This window comes from Mytilus edulis, chromosome 2, assembly GCF_963676685.1.
Source record: "Mytilus edulis chromosome 2, xbMytEdul2.2, whole genome shotgun sequence".
Lineage (NCBI taxonomy): Eukaryota > Metazoa > Mollusca > Bivalvia > Mytilida > Mytilidae > Mytilus > Mytilus edulis.
The window spans coordinates 70434280-70447428 of record NC_092345.1 but is presented as its reverse complement, the minus strand read 5'-3'; the positions used below and the strand labels follow the sequence as shown (position 1 = coordinate 70447428).

General features: G+C 31.5%; 1 long non-coding RNA gene across 1 annotated transcript; it reads left to right on the top strand.

The window, feature by feature from the left end:
* Positions 1 to 1608: 1608 nt before the first annotated feature.
* LOC139512809 (uncharacterized) lies at positions 1609 to 8617 on the top strand. Its single transcript, XR_011662337.1, has 2 exons — positions 1609 to 5670; positions 7079 to 8617. It is a non-coding gene; the product is annotated as an uncharacterized lncRNA (long non-coding RNA).
* The last annotated feature ends 4532 nt before the right edge of the window (positions 8618 to 13149 follow it).

Sequence of the window (13149 nt, the reverse complement as noted above, 5' to 3'; positions counted from 1 at the left end):
GTGTCCGTGGGGTTCTTCAAAATCCGATTACAGAAGTAATGAAGAAAAACTCCAAGAGGTAAAATTATATTACGTTTTAAAAAGAGACTATAAATCATAACTGTCTTCTATGAACGATAGCTTTAAAACTGATGTCAATGCTTTTTTTTTTAACAATTCATCTTTTATTATATCAACAATTGAAGATGAATACCATTTTATTTTATAATGTAATAAGCATCGTGATGTAAGAAATATAATTCACAATGTGCAGGCGCGAATCTAGAGCTTGAAGCGGAGGGTTTTGGGGGGGGGGGGGGGGGGGTACGTGATAAATGTGTAGAATACTAGATAAGTTTTCTTGTTATATAAAACCATATGTTTTTCAATAAAGGGCACACTTTTTGTTCATCCGGCATATGGTTACTCTAAATAAACTTTTGATTAGTTCAATAATTGATTACAGATCGTATCTACCCGTTTTGCAATTGCTGTATCACCCTAAGTGAGGCTAATAAAGATATGTATAATAAAATATAGAGGTAGCAGTCTTGGATTGTCTTAATTAAATCCTTTGATCCTCTAATTATCAAGTTACCCTCTGGCCAATGTAATTATGACTTGTGTATATTTAAAGAAGTTACTATATATATCTTTATTCTCATAAAGCCAATGCATTAAATCGGTACAGAGATAACAAATACAACAATAAATATTTACGATATGTACAAAACAAGCGAGAGAGGTTACAAAAGTTACAAGCCAGGAGTACAAACACGGGCCGACAAACACAAGTATTTATATTTTTTATAAAAAACAAAGCTTCTTCTGAACTGGTTTTCTTCTGGGTTCACCTTAATTATGATTAAAACATGTTTTTTGTACTGCCTCTTATCAACAGAAATGAAACTTAAATCAGACTAAAATCTCATTTTAATATAAAATTTGTAGAACAGAAGTTAAGTATCCCATAAAACATAATGAATCATTATACATGCAGAGACCCAGGCAGCAAAGATATAGTCAATAGAATCTATTTGCATTTGCCTATGTTTTATCCTTATAAAACCTTGCTGTGAGGCATGGTCCCTGACATCAGAAAAATGAATGAAGTATTGGCAACTGGACGTTAAGCAACCAAATATAAATCCTCACTTTTCCGTGAAGTGTTTACAATTATTTGTCTTTTTTAAATTAAAAGGATTAAAAATTCCCAAACTGAAAAGAGTTGAAAATACGCTATTTCTTTAGAAGTAAAAATTATAACAGACAGAATAAATACGGCAGAAACAAACAAATGGGAACAAAATAGAGAACAATTTGAAATACCTTATACATGTTTAAACAGAATACTAGCAGATAATTCACGGGTCAAGGTTGAGCGTACGTGAATTTCTACCTATTACACTATTTTAAAGGTGACAATCAATTTTTTGAGGCACGTGTCGAAAACACATTAGATAACTTTCTAATTAAAAAAGGTATAATCATGATAATTGTAAAATTTATGAAATGAAATTTTAAAAGTCTATTTTTATATGCCATGTCCTTTGTAACAGTTGTATCATTCCATCAGGTCCTTCCTTAGTGCACATTTTTGTTCTTAGTGCACTAATGAGGTCCTTTGCGGTATTACTACGGACCCCATATATTTGAAGCTGTTCAAAATACTGTACATTATAGGTACGTGTATCAGATTGAACAATAATTGTCATATATATAAAAAGAATAAGTAATCTGGTATGAAATATGTCCACTGGAACGACCGTGCAAGTGCTATATATATATTATAGCCAGTCAAGGTCGTTAAAAACTTCCATTTGTTGTTCTTCACTGAAAATAAGCTCTTGAATACACGAATTCCCGTTTTATTAATGCCAAATTTATTTGTTAGTATTTCTTATTCTTTTTCTTATGATTTTATCATATCTTTTTTTGTGAAATTTTCTGTGTGGTTGAACATGAAATTGCCTCCGATGCTACAAAGAAAATTTGTTTAATGTCAACTGTTGCAATATATGCTAAGTATTACACGTGGACAGGATGTTCTCCAAAAAATAAGTTATACACACCCCAGGGTACACGCTAGTGTCATATGGAAAATTACTGGGTCACCTGTAAGATGGTAATCAGCCATGCAACTAATCATGTTACTTAACTGACCATGTCACTTCAATTTAAAGTTATCGGTAGATCAAAATGATAAATTCATTTTAATTAAACATTTAAGAACTAAAGGATTTATTATAATAAAATGAAATAATTAAACCATATCGTATTATTTCTCAAAAGATTATTTTCAATTTTTTTTTTATCTATGCCGGCAGAGACATATAATACATTGTATTTTATGTCTCTGATGCCGGGAAAGAATTGAAAACTGTATTTATAATTTTAAATTTATTTTATAAAAATCCGTGTAGGTCTCATGAAATTGAACCCACGCATATGCCTACTTAAGATTTATAAAGGAGTAGGTTAAGTAAGACCCCTTTGTGGTAAAAACAGATGTGAAGCATATTGTTTTAATATATTGTGTTTAACATTTTAATATAGTGTGCCTAACTTTAAAAAAAAATGGGTTTATCATTTTGATTTATTGTTACAATTTTTGTTACTTTATGATGATGTTTTTATGTGATTTTATAAATACAACTATTTTTTCATTTCAGTTATTATGTAGAATCCCTGACGTTTTTTCTAGTGATTATACATAATCTCTGAAAATTTCAGGGATTCTACATAATCACTAAACTAGCCAGTGATTCTACATAATCCCGGAAAATTTCAGGGATTCTACATAATCACTGATTCGGGCGAACCCCCCTTGAAAACAAATAAGCACTGTTAAAGTCAATGTTCTGTTCGAATTGTGACTGTTAAAGTCGAGTTTGTGAGTCCAACGAACCCCCCTTTGGAAATTCCTGGCTACGGGCCTGAGGCATATAGTTAATTTACCGTAAATAACTGCGAGAAAATGAATAATACACAAGTTGATAATTGTCTCTTCTCTGTTTATTAATTTACATGCACTATTTTCTCTGATTTACTTGTGAGATCACCAACACTAATAATAATTACCTAAAAAAAATAGGTGCTCCGTACTGGGAAGATCATATCGGATCCTATCAATTTATTGGTTCCATTCCCCCAATTAAATGAGTCTACACGTCTCCTTAATAAAAATGCCTTGCAATGCGTCATGTTTGTCTGGACTAGTAAGTACTTCCATATAATTTCGAATACAGATAATAATCTATTTCACTGGATGAGATTGGGCTGACGGATTTTTTTAATGGAAATGTATTAATTTTTATTTATAGCACAAGTTTTACAAGGCAAGATTATTCACCCTTTTCGCCATACAAATCAAATGGTTGCCTCCTTACACCCACGGCACACGACCTTTAACATAAACATATGAACATTGGATATCATTTATTTTGTGTGACAACTCTTCACCAATGACCTGAGTGAAAGGATGACATGGGCAGATCCAGAACTTTCCATTTTTTTGGGGGGGGGGGGGGGGGGGGGGGTCAGAGGGGGATGCTTGCTCCAGTCATGCTTCAGTGATTTCCTATATAATCAACAAAATATTTCACACCAAAAAGGGGGTGGGGCTTTCTCCTTAATAAGAAATCTCTGTTTTCAGGCATAGGCTCATATAAATTTGCCTTTTGAAGAACTGAAATAAATATGAAACGGCTAATGAGTTTTCAGATGCTTTACATTAAAATACATCATGTACATACATGTGACATACACAATTATATATAGATCTAAAGTTAAAAAGCTATTTTTTTCAATATATTTAAATGTAGAATAAAATCTTGATAAATGTATGTAGTTGAAATTGTTAGCTTTAAACATTAAAAAAATGAACTCCCAAAGTTTAAACAGAAGAATGACCATGTAGTCTGTAATGTATGCCATTGTCATGAAGCTAGATCATAGTAGGTAAACTGTCATCTATTCCCTTAAATCTTTGTCCCCAGTCACCCCAAGTTTGATTTAAATTAGTCAAGTATATATATCTACTCTATAATAAGTCTCTAGTTTGGATAGCGTATAACTTGCAAATTAAAATCATACTCCTTCCAAATTTCTGTCCTTAAAATATTATGGATGAAATAGCAAGTAAAGGATGAAATTAAATTGGATGAAATGTGTCAATTTTTTTGGTAAAGTAGTATGTCTGAAGTTGTCAAACTTAATTATAGACCCTTCAGGGGCGGATCCAGTCATTTTAAAAAGGGGGTTCCTAACCCAGGACAAAAAGGGGGGTTCCTAACCCAGGACAAAAAAAGGGGGGGGGGTAATTACATGTCCCCATTCAAATGCATTGATAGTCCAAAAAAGGGCTGTCTTTGACATATTCCCTATTTCCATTCTCTATTTTATCATGTAGTCGTCGTAGTCCGAAGACACTTGGTTTTCGCATAATAACTTTTAGTATAAGTTAACAGAAATCTATGAAACTCAAACACAGGGTTAGTGACCAGGGTTTTTTGTCCAGAGTTTAGGAATTACATGAATTACGGGCCAAAAGGGGCCAATATTAAACTTTGTTTGATTTTATAGAAAATTGAATTATTGGGGTTCTTTGTCTGATATATATATATATATTCCAAATCTAACTGTGTATTTAGATTCCTAGTTTTTTGGTCCTGTTTAAATTGGTCTATCTTAAGGTTCAAAAGGTCCAAAATTAAACTTATTTTGATTTTAATAATATTTAAATTCTTGGTGTTTTTTAATATGCTGAATCTGAATATTTACTTAGATTTTTAGTATGGGCCCAAACAAGCTGGTCCAAATTGGGGTCCAATATTTTACTTTGTTTGATTTAAAAAAAATTGAATATATGGGGTTCTTTGATATGCTGAATCTAACCATTCATTTAGATTTTTGATGTTTTGGCCCGTTATCAAATTGGTCCACAGTGAGATCTAAAGGGTCCAAAATTGAACTTTATTTGATTTCATAAAAAAATGAATTATTTGGGTTCTTTAATCATGTTGATATGCTGCATCTAACCATGTATTAAGATTTTAAATATTGGACCATTTTAGAGGTTAATTGTCAATTTAAAATTTTTAAGTACTTGGACCACATTCATTCAATGTCAGAAACCTATGCTGCATCAACTATTGAATCACTATCCAAATTTAAAATTCAGAGTTGTATCCAGCTTGAATGTTGTGTCCATACTTGCCCCAACTGTTCCGGGTTTAAAGTGTACATTTGTATCAAGCTGAGCCATGCATAGCATTCTTATTGGTTATTTATATATTAATTTGAAATTTTGACGAGTGAGACACATACAGATTATACTGTAAACAATATAAGAATAGTTAAATCATGTTTTTGTTGTCCAATGAAAAATTAGTACGAACACGAAGAAAAAGTATGGGAATGTTTGTTTTTTAAACTATTGACCAGGGTGAAAGTCTTTGAAAGTCATGACTGACAAAATGTTTGTGAAATGAAATAGCACAAATATTCCATTCTTACATTGTCTTATTAAATATTATTGTATATAAAGAAAAAAACTGATGTTAAATAATAGTTTTTACCCTTTTTATGTTTTATAGGACTAGAAATATAGAAAAAAAATGAAAAATACAAACAGTTTCAATAGAAATGAGCGACAAAACAAGATAAACAGAATACAACAAGGCCTAAATGGTAAGACCACTTCTATATACTGTAAATTCAGAAATTATTGCTTGCATTTATTATTGTGATTTTTCAGGGAATGGACAACTTATTGTGATTACAAAAAAAATCTGCATCAATTATATATACATGATATATATATATGTTTCTGTTATCAAAATATGATTTCTTATTTTTGCGATACATGTACTCACCCAGTCACATTACGCGCATTACTAAAAACCTCTGGATAATTTCTGAATTACAGTAATAAACATGATAAAAGTAATTGCCTTTGAATGATGACTCTTATAAAAATAAGATGTGGTATGGTAAATGAGTGACTTATCCACCAGAGTTCAAAGAAGTGGATGCAAGAAATTAAAGGCCAATGATGGGCTGGCCTTCAATAATGAGACAACACTTCCTTTATAGGTCAGCCAATAAAGATCCCAACATGAAAAGATTTAAACAATCCAATTTAGTTCAACATGTTCAAAAACAATAACCATGATAACAATTAATAAAAAAAAATCATGTCTGTGAGCACTCAACCTCTTACCTGACCATACATAATATAGGACAGTGGTTCAAATAACACAACATATGAACATTCTTTAACAACTTTTGCAAGTGGCTAAACTTTAAATATCACTGCAAGGCACTAAACAACGAATATTAAATCTTGGACACAAAGCACTGAAATAAGAGAACTCATATAAAGCATGACAAGTAAGAATATCAAATGAAAGTTTCTCAAATGTTAAAGTCATATGAAACGAGTGAGTGATGAAAAATAAAGTTTGTCCAATTTTTGAACCAATGCATGTATACATCATAAACTTAGTCTTCTGTGCACGATTTTATCAATATTTTCACAAGTATATCATATAAATCGTCATTTTTTTTCTCTCTGTTTGTTATGATTTAACAAATAATGCTGCTCATTAAATGCCTTGTTTTGAAGCTGAGTTTTACCGATTGTCACCTTAAAGTAAACAAATCACAAAAAGCATGGGTATTGAGCACGTGTTTAACATGTATAATCAGTTATTTGTTTATTTCAATGACAGATCCTTGCATATTGTGGTCACCGGATTTTTACAAGGAGGGTTACGCTTGGGTCACTATGCATATGGAAAATATATATATCAGCGAATTGCTTCCTGGAAGCAAGCAATTAAAAATAAGTAAACTTCTTCTAAATGTGGACAAATTAAAGAATTTTCCTCAGAAAAAAGTATATGTACTTAAGTTGTATAATGAAAAATATCCATTTAGCATGTTTAGTTATAAAAAACATATGCATATTTTTTTTTAATTTGAGGTTTCTTATGACTTTAATTAAAACATGATAAAATAAGCTTATTTATATTGCTGTTTTTTTTCTCCATTTATCATGTTTATAACTTTTTATTTTTATTTTGTGTATTTATAGGTCAGATATCTTGGTTTTTATGATCATCGTCAGGTCCTGCAAGTCTATACTGAAGAGGAAACTTATTTGTTAATACTTTTCTACATAATGTGCTAATTGGATTAGTTAATGTGAAATGAACTCAATTGTGTGTTTTCTGGAAAAAGAAATAGAAAAAATTCTACAAAATTTCTATAAACAAAATGGAGTACTATCAACTTACAAATTCACTGATGGATTATGGAGAAATTAAGAAAAAAAATAGTATCTTTGTCATGTTTGTTGTCGAAATAAACACATGTGTTATCCATTCATGTACATGGCTCTCCATCATATCGAATATACAGAGAAGATGTTTGAAGAACAAGTTGCCAAAGTTTATTCAACCTATTGAAGGAAGATGTCTTGTGGATGGAATTATTTATGCACAGAACTGTTATGTAGGGGGTAGAATAATTATACACAGCAGCTGAAACAGAAGACAAATTAATTTGACATAAAGAGTGTTTATTTTATTTAAAATGCAAATATCATGAATATGAGCACAATATTAATAACATTACAAATAGTATGATATTCATAGTGTTTTGCTTATTATTGTATTGTCTTAAACATGTTAAACAGTCAGCCTTTTGTTTTTGTATGTTTAATACTCACCATGAAAAATTGTATTAAAGTTCAAATTATCTTTGTATCAATAATTCAGTCTAGGAGAAAATATATTTATACTGTTTGTACTGTTATGAAATTTCCATAGAGGAAAAACATTTCCTTAAGGGAAATTTGATGTTCAGAAATTTCCTTAGAGGAAATTTGAAGAACAATGATTTCCTTAAAGGAAATTTCCTCAAAGGAAAAAGAATTTCCTCAAAGGAAATAATTATGCAGCAAATTCCCTAAGGGAAATCTTTTTCCCTTGAGGAAAACTCTTTTTCTTCTGAGGAAATTGTTGAAAAACGGGGCATAATTTTTTCAACAGTGGCGCTAGAGCCAAACATTTTTAGGACAAATATCAGAGAACCAATACCAATCAAGTTATCAACTTCATTTTGACTTAACTTCAAAAATTAAGGTGGCAACTTTTGCACTCAGCGGAATTGCAAACTTGTCCCGGATACTGTTAATATTCTTATACAAGACCTGTTTATTGTCTCTTGCTTATAACCTTAGATATACTATTGCTGTATGTTGATTGTCTTTTGCTTATGACCTTAGATATACAATGTATAATATTGCTGCATGATTATGCTTATAACCTTAGATATACTATTGCTGTATGTTGATTGTCTTTTGCTTATGACCTTAGATATACAATGTATAATATTGCTGCATGTTTATGCTTATGACCTTAGATATATTATTGCTGTATGTTTATTGTCACTTGCTTATGACCTTAGATATATTATTCATGTTATTTGTGCAGGTTTATTGTCACTCGCTTAAGTTATTTTATTGCTGTTTGTTTAATTTTCTGTTTTTGTTTCATACATTTTACTTGATGGTGTTATCTCAGTGAAAGATGAAATATTAAAACACAAGTGCCTTATTTGTTATACCAATTGTGATGTTTTGTCTTTTTGAAAATGATATTCTCAAATGTACATAACTTAAATTAAAAAGTGTTGAAATTAAGTAAGGATATGGTATGTGATTGCCAATGAGACAACTAAAAACCAGAGATAAAGGTATTTTCAGCCAATTGACTGAACAGCGGTCAACAATGAGCAAGACCTATCAACATTTAAATGTCTGCATGAAAAAAAAACCCACAAAAACATTCAAATGGATAAACATAAGACACTGTGTGAAAGCTATATATGCAAAACTATATACTGAAAATTCAGAAATTATTGCTTGCAATTGTAAGTGCGATTTTTCTCAATTTCATCATTTTTTTGTGTGAAAAAATTTAGAATAATCATGATCCTGTTTAGTTCATAAAAAATTTCAATATGCAAGTGTATATTATTGTGATTATAACCCTGTCACTATTTTCACAATAATAAAAACAGCAATAATTTCTGAATTTATAGTAGTTAAATTTTTGAAACTCGATTTGCACTATGACACATAGTGATTTACTTTCAATTAAGCATGCCAAGACAAAAATCGTATAACACACAATTGTATATTTCTACAATTAAGATACAAAGAAATATTTGTACCCATAATAACTTAGTCCGTTTTGTGAAATTGCTTCACTCATGCAATGAGAGGATTTTTTTATGTTTTCTTTTTAGTTATTTCACTTCCCATGTGAACAATTATTGTTCCCATGGGAAAACATATTGCTCCCAAGGGAAAAATTATTGTTCTCATGGGAAAAATTATTGTTCCCATGGGAAAAAGTATTGTTCCCATGGGAAAAATTATTGTTCCCATGGGAAAAAATATTGTTCCCATGGGAAAAGTATTTTCCCATGGGAAGAAAAGGAGTTCCCTTGGGAAGAAAAATTCCCATGGGAAATTTAGAACTTCCCATGGGAACAAACAATTTACTTATGTTCCCATGGGAACTTTAAAGTTCCTATGGGAACTCTAAACTTCCCATGGGAAAAGTAATTTTTCCCATGGGAACTTTCAATGTTCCCATGGGAAATTCTAATATTCCCATGGGAATTATCAAATTTCCCATGGGAAATGTACTTTTAATCAGCTGTAGTGACAAGAGTGACAACAGTGACAAGTTGGGACATATGGCATTTTTTAAATTTTTCAATAATCTATCACTGGGCAAAATTTTTTTTTGATATCTTGTAAACCGACAAAGTCAGATTTGCCGATACCGGAATGGCAAATTTGTCCCGCACAGTGTTAAAGTCTGTTATCTTACGGGCTTTCTTACCTCTTACACCTGAGTTTTGAAGTTGTAACTGATTTATATGTTCTTGAACTTGATCTACCACTTCAGAAGATGGCGAGGTAGTAGTACGTTTACTCATTGATTTTTCCAGTCTCAGACGTTCAATTTCATATTCAAGGGAATCATATTTTGACTGTAGGTCGTTTAACATTTTTGCCATAGCCTTTTCTGGACCATGCTCTTTTACCGTTGGCGACCAACCGCCGCTAGCGACTGAACCTGCCAAGGGCCGTAACTAGCCTCTTTTAATAGTGAGGCAAAATTTATTTTGGGCGAGGGGTCTGGGGCCGCTTAAGGCCCCCAGAACCTCTGAGAAAAATAACGCAAAATCGTGCATTCTGAGCGTTTCCCAGACTCTTTCTTGCATTAATTTTTAGATATTTTTTTCGACAATCAGGTCCCAAAGCAAAAACAAAGATTTATTGTAATTTAAAAGACCGATATGTAGGATAAAGCAAAAATCGTAATTCTCATAATTATTAATACCGTATCTGTCTGTTTGTTCTTATCTTGTATTGTAATTAGACTTTGGAGATTTTTTATGACTAGATTTAAATATAGTGACATTGCAGTATTATACTTTAAGTACTAGTACTGCTTAAGTCCACACTAGGGACCATCTTCACCTTGTTTTACGATCTTTTACGGTATTAATGATTCTTTAAAAGTATTGTTGAAGACCATCCGGCAACTATCAAGATGAAGAGCAGAACACAAACTTTGACCATTGATCATTTGTATCTTTTCTATGCATTGACTTTGTTTGCGATTATGTTCCCATACTCCTTTATTATCTGTTAAAGGTTCTCAACACGACTTAATGCAAGTTTAACCTTTCAATGTAAAAGGTCATATATGGCAATACCTTGTTTTTTTCTTCAAATTATTTGATACCGGGAAATATGTGACCTTACTTTAATTCAAACCATGTCAGCTATCTAGTTTTATTTACAATAAAACAAACTGTTTTGTATTCTTTGATATAAACTCTGAAAACTAAAATGAAACTAGAAACATGAATAACGATTAACATCCAGGGGGTACACCAGAGAGTGAAGAGAACGTCTTGCTTCTTGCAAGACACTTTCCGTGAATTTGATTTGAAAAAACTTTTTGTTTCATTTTTAAAAAATTTTTTTTTTTTTACATGAGGCATTTGCCTCATTTGCCTCAATGTAGTTACGGCCCTGCCTGCCTCAATCAATGGGCTAGAAATTACCCTTTCTGCAATAGACGATGCTATGACAGTATCTAGACGATTGCCTGATGTTGCTCGACTGCTTTTTCTTGACATTTTTTATGTTAAATTGTCAGAATGCAAAAATTCCGCCATGCGGCTACTTCCATATCATTTATTCATAACTGCGTATGCCGCTTACATCATTTATCTAATGGTTTAGCTAAATACCAGACTATAAACGTTGCAAATAGAATGGAGTAAGAAGTACCATTTTACATCAAAGTCGGTGTTCACTGAATCCCTTATTTTAACATTTTATAATTTCAGGGTCTTTTTATAACAACTTTGTAGTATGGTTTACATACATATTCGGTAGACATGTTGTTGGCTCATTGACGATTTATCCATATCTTCTTATTGTATATCAAATATTTATCAGAGAGGAAAATATAACTTAGTGAGTACTCATTTTAATTTTTGTTGTGTCGATCAATGAAGCAACAAAACGCAACACAAACATAGTGTAGTTAGTATTTATACTAACAGTTAGATGTAATTGCTTTTTATTGGGATAATTAATTTATGTTGTATGTTTTGATTCATTTATTTGGCTAGTAATTAATGACAATTATAACTATATTTATATGAGGTAGGAAGTTAACCAGTGAACTAATGATTTGATGGTTTCCTAACAGACAACAAATATCCATTGTTTGTATACACACTCAAACAGATACATAATCGATCATTCATTTTTAAAAAAAAAATGAAGATGTTAGTTTTCTCGATTGCATTGTTTTTACAATTGTCATTTTGGGGTCTATTATAGCTAACTATGCGGTATGGGCTTTGCTCATTGTTGAAGGCCGTACTGTAACCTATATATTAGTTGTTTTAATGTATGTGTCATTAGGCCTCTTGTGGAGAGTTGTCTTATTGACAATCATACCACATCTTCTTTTTTTATATATGTAACAAGTATGGACACAGACGCAAATTGTCAGTGGGGTTAAAGGTCGTTACAAATGTATTGAAAGCTAGACTGGAAATGTGTATTAACAAATTGAGTTGATGTGTACATGTCTTCATTCAAATGCATTGACTGATAAAAAAAAAAGGGGGGCTTCAACTTCCACCCTCTCTGTGAATTAGTTGTTTGAGTGTTTGAATATGGAGTTTGTTAATAAATAGCTGCACTGTAAGCGCATGATATGTCTTGATTCCTTTTAAGTTTGCTTAAAGGTTGAACTATTTTGTTTTGTACAATTATTAGTCTATTTGTTTTCTCATTTCAGTTGTTTTATATTTGTCATTTTAAGGTCTTTTATAGCTGACTGTGCTGTATGAGCTTTTGTCATTGTTGAAGGCTATTTGGGGACCTGTAGTTGTTAATCTTGTTTTAAATTTTGGAATGTAGCTGAAGTCAACAGACATAGACAATTCACCCAAGTTTTATAAAATGATGTGGAAGTGTTTATGTGAATAATTGAGATGGGAAATGAGGAAAGTGTCAAAGTGACAACAACCCAACCATAGAGTAGACAACAGCTGAAGGCCTCCAATGGGTTTTCAATGTAGCCAGAAACTCCTGCACTTAAAGGTGTCCAAAAACTATAAAATCCCTTCTTTTTTTTTAGCATATATAAAAATTCGTAACACAGAAATGTATAATCTGAAATTTATTACAATCAAAAGGGACCTTAGGTCAATGGTGTAAACAATTCACCAAAGTTTAATTAAAGGTGATGGATGCATTTTTGTGTTATTGTTCAAAATTGGAAAATTCTCTCTTTTTTAAGGATAAAATCTCTCTTCATAACATGATAATGAAAATTCTAAAATTTATAAAATCGATGTGGAGCTTATGTCAATAGATATAAACATTTCAACAAATTTTCTTGAAAGTAGGGGGAAGTGTTTTCTAGTTATTGTCTGAAGTGTGGATGATGGACTAATAGACAACAGTATACTATATTATGTTGTGTGTGAGACATTGGTATAATAAAATGGTTTCGAATGAATAATGATTAGAAACTGTTTAATGCAGTT